General features: G+C 44.8%; 1 protein-coding gene across 3 annotated transcripts in view; it reads right to left on the bottom strand.

Annotated features, from left to right (window-relative positions):
- Positions 1 to 4805, bottom strand: part of CTIF (cap binding complex dependent translation initiation factor) — a 147383-nt gene that overhangs the window by 105092 nt on the left and 37486 nt on the right. Inside the window, exon 1 of one of the 3 annotated variants that reach the window (XM_027656077.1) lies at positions 1 to 98. The exons of the other annotated variants lie outside the window; for them this stretch is intronic. The gene's annotated coding sequence lies outside the window, so the exon portion shown is untranslated. Of the gene's footprint in view, positions 99 to 4805 lie in introns of those variants that run through there. 3 annotated transcript variants of the gene reach the window in all.

Genomic DNA, 4805 nt, shown 5'->3' with positions numbered 1-4805 from the left:
TGCCTGAACTGGCTGCTTCTCCTGTGGCTGCCAGACCTGGATCCAGACCCCTGCCTGGAGCCCGACCCTGGCTGGGATCCTGTGCTCCCACTGCTGCTGTGATCCCACTCTTCCTGGAAACAACAAACAGGTTGCTTTAGTCAGGGGCAGCTCTGTCCTGCGCACTCAAAAACCACTGACCTGGCCAGACAGGAGAGCTCCAGCTCCCAGACCACACCTGCCAGCACCTACAAAACTTTGCCCTATGCCCAACGCCCTCATTTTGGGGCTTTCTCATGAATCCTTTAGCATGTTCTATTTACACATTGCAAAGGGATGACATTGTGGGAGGTTTCCATGAAGCCTCCATGACTTGGCTCTAGTGCACGCCTGGGGAAAAATAATACTTACCTTCTCTATCTTCATGAGAATTAATTATGCTTATTCAGCAACCCCACATCCTCTGAAACTGCTTAAGGGCATTTGGACAATGTCCCTAACAACAGGCCTTAACTTTGGGTCAGCCCTAAATTGAACAGGTAGTTGAAGCGGATGATTGTTGTAGGTCTTTCCCAACTAAAATTATTCTATTCTATTCTATTCTATTCTATTCTATTCTATTCTATTCTATTCTATTCTATTCTATTCTACTTCCTTAATTCCCCTCCCAGGCCTAAATCAACACTTCAGTAAGTTTTTCCCAGTGCTTAGCCCAGTATTGGAATCTAGTTATTCACACACCTGAAAAACTTGTAGTTTACCAGAAGACACATTACAAAAACAACTATTTTTGCCTATTAAGGAGCTGTGCCTAGTGTTCTCCTTTATTCTCTTACTTGCTGGACTGTCAAGCAACCTGAAGGTTTCTTGTTCAGCCCTGTGGGCATAATGACTCATCTGAAAACCAGAACAACTCACCTGATCAGTCCTATACAAACATCCCACAAGGCGCTTGGGGACAAAGGTGGATATTGTCAAGCTAATTGCTCCAAAAGCAAGAGGCTTGGGAAAGACTTTTGAAGTGACCTAAAATGATCAGAAACCCATGAAATCACAGAGTGCAGAATATCAAACTCTTTCAAGTTCTCTGAAAATCTGGGAAGCACAAAGGGAAGCATATGTTTTAGGACTGGTGTGAGAGCTGACACTTAAAAGAGGGTTTCTCATGTCTCGGACATCCTTGTGGGGCTACATGAGGTCCTGCAGACACTGCCATGGGCTAAGGCAGGGGCAGGGCCACCTTGGCCTTCAAAAGCCAAAAGGACTCACCACTCAAATTCCTGTTGAACAGAACAGCCAAGTCCAGGCCACTAATTTAAAGGTACAGATCAGGTCCCAGCTCCACCAGTGCCACTTGGGTTGCATGGATAGGGAGACAGCTGCACAACAGACCCTGAACTACCCAAGGTGATACTACCTGATGGTCCAGCATGGACCTTAATGCACAGGAAACATGTAAGTATTTACCCAACATGAGGGACTGGGAGCAAAACACACTAGTGCTGGTTTCTGCTTTGTTCCAGCTGCTCATTCTCCATACTCAAACCTAATAAGTTTCAAGCACACTCAAACACATTGTGGTTGCTATAGCCTAAATTCAGTACTGACTTCAAAAGAGGAGACCAACTGGTTTTCAAGTTGAGTATAAATGAAATCTGAAAGGTTGTGGTTATTCCCACCAGATGTTACAACAGCTAAAGCACCTTCTTCCCTTCTGAGCACACCCTGACTCGAACCTCCCAACGGCTGAGAAATACCAAATGGCACAAAATTGAGAGAGTTGTTAAATTGGCATGGAGGGAAAAAACACTGGACCCACCTCACTTGTGAGACAAGGGCAGGTGGCCACTTTGGGAAGCCCTGGGGAAGAGCCAAGCCTGCAGACATCCTGAGAAGTGAGAAATATCTCATCTGATGAGGTGAAAGAGGTGCACCAACTGAAAAGGTGGTTGGGAGAAAGGTACCTTCACTGCCTAGATGTTTGAAGGACTAGTTACCACCAGTGTGTATCCTACACTCTGAACACCTTGCTCATCCACACACACAAAATTTTGGTGCCAAACGCTACGGTGGGACCAGGTCACACTGAAAATAAACACACAGGTTATGTTCAGTTGATCCGACTTTCAGTTGTGGCTTTCTGCAGACAGCCTGAGGTTTTGCAAATTCCAGAAACGCAGCTGGCATATTATTGTGATAAAACCAATGTGAGAAACAGGGAGATTTGTACCACCACGTATCAACATCCACCAAGAAAGCCAGTGGATACAGCACAAACCAGTTAGATCACAATCACAGGTACTCTTTTACTAAATCAGTTTGTCTCCTGGCTCTAACTCATGGCCTGAGGCTTTTTTCCTGTTCATGCTCCTTATCTATATCATGCACTAGTAATATCTGTGTTGAAAAATGATTTCTAAAATAAAAATTTTTAAACTAAAAATTGTTGAAATTTCTGTTCAATCCGAAACAGTCCACATGAGTATGGCCTAGACATACTCACGTTCAAACTCACCAGCATAGCTGCACTCAATATTTCCCCTAAATTTCTGACTAATTGCTATAGGTGAACAACTTTTCACTGGTACCTTGCTGACAGGGATTCAAAACTCCAGAAAAAAAAAAAAAAGTCCACCAGAAACTCTGCCAGACATTTCTGGTGGCTTTTGTGTCCTTCAATAAAGCCATTTCACACTAAAATGGGCCCTCTCTGCAGACCTCCTTTCTACAAGATCAGGGAAGCTCACACCAACCTCATGGGTGATGCTCAAGGACTGGGTGAGAGTACTCAAAAAACAACCAAGCAACAAAAAACCCCTTCACCATAAAAACCCATTCCCAAACCCATACAGGCAGCTGGACTTCAGCAGAAAGCTGGGGCTCGGCAATGGCGAGACGTGGCACTGCTCTTCCTCCATCCCAAAGCGTGGGATGTGTCTCCCACACAGTGCTATTGCTAAATAAATTCACCATGTTGCAGGAACAGGATTGCTTGCCAGAGCTGACAGAAGCTGAAGATACAGCTGTGATGCCACGAAGCTCTCCATCCCTTGCCTTTTGGCAACCCAATCCCCCATCACCTGGCCCTTTTACTCTCTGCCCTGCCCTCAGAAGACCAAGACTCTCCCAGTCTCTTCCAAGACCCCAAACAACCCTTAAACTCTGTGCTCTCAGCTTTTATTCGTGCTCCTCCACCTGCCATTTGTGTTCTACCCTCACTATCAGGAGATGGGACCTCCGAGCCACACTTGGAGGGAAAGCATCACCCTCTCCAGAGACGGATTCCCAGCAGCTGCTCTCATCCATGCCAATCCTTCTGGCCAAGCTCTGCACCTTCTTGGGAACAGCGAGGCTCGTGCACATAAACACTGCCAGCCACCCTCCTTTGGAAACTAGCTGTCAAACCTAACATTTGCATTTTAATTAGCAATAATCATATGTTTCACTTACACTGCAATTTTCACCTTCGCATCGAGCTCTTTGAGGCATGAACTAATTAATGCCGCTGCCTTTGCCAGCTCAAGAGTTAATACTTGCTACTGCTTCAGTGAAAGTCTGAAAATCCTATTTGCAGAAAAAAGAAGATAACTTTCCCCAATGCACAAGCAATAAATGGAAACACAGTGATCACCTACGTGGTTGCTCTCAGTGATGATAAGCATGGGTGAAGTGGGCTGTGCTGGTAGAGATGTAGACCAATCCTGGCAATATCACAAGCTTTAAGTGTCCCAAAGATATCAGCGGATTCTGGATGGGATTCATGTTCAATCGCACGTAAAAAATTCAATATTCAATGTACAGCATTCACAGCTTAAGATGGGAAAGAGAAAAAAACAACAGAAAGCTAACGGACTTCTCAGGACCCAAAAGCCCCTGAGATATTCCCCAGCCTAACAACAGTCCCATCACTGCACCTACAAGGATCTCCCCAGAACAAGCTGTGGGGTGTCCTTCAAATGACTCTTAAACTTTGGTCTGAATCCTGGTCAGAACAGAAGACAGCTATCACGTAAAAGGTTCTTTCTGGGGCGTTTCTGCAGCAGAGGTTTTCACACACCCACTTTGTGCTCCTTCCAAATCTTCCAGTTATGCAGAGTTTTTACACCAGACTTCAAGCACCCCCCTGCTCTTCTGGACTTACTCAAGAACAACCACTTTAACTTTTCTACAGGAAATCAATGATTTAATTATTTTAATAACTTAAAATGCGTCTTTTAGGAAAAACCCACTAAGGTTACTTTAAACATTTTAGCAGGCAAAAATTTCAATCTTCTTTCTTCTCACAAAGAAGAAATCTTTCTTCTCATTGCACAAAGCTATAAGAACATTAGAAAGCTTACTCTTACAAAAATATCATGCAGAAAACACAACCATTTTGGCTCTGCTCCTTCCCTCCCCAGGCCCATGTCCACCTTCTCCAGCTCTCTCCAGTCTGGTACAGTTTCTGATCACTGCTTTGGCAAAGACACATCAGAAGGGACAGCAAACATCAACTGGAGCTCTTCTTTTTACTGAAATAAGGTTTTATCTATAACTGTGCCACAATACAGGACCAAAGGACCGGATGGGTTTGGAAGTTGGAGGTTAAGCCTACAGGATCTTTCTGGACTACCCAGGGAAGCACCAAGCCAAGTGTGGTTGTGCTCTTTCAGACAACATCAGAGATGCGCTAGCCAAGGATGTGCTAGATAGCTCATTTACACACCAGGGCAAAGATGAGGAACACTGAGGCACTTAGAATGGCACTGAGAACTCCAGATGTGCTATGGAAACCCATCTGTCTCAGCCTCTAAGGAAATGATTCATGTCATCCCTTCCCTGCCAAG

Source organism: Corapipo altera, unplaced genomic scaffold, assembly GCF_003945725.1.
Source record: "Corapipo altera isolate COAL_440 unplaced genomic scaffold, ASM394572v1 61553, whole genome shotgun sequence".
In the NCBI taxonomy this organism is placed as follows: domain Eukaryota; kingdom Metazoa; phylum Chordata; class Aves; order Passeriformes; family Pipridae; genus Corapipo; species Corapipo altera.
This window is presented reverse-complemented; position numbering and strand designations above follow the sequence as displayed.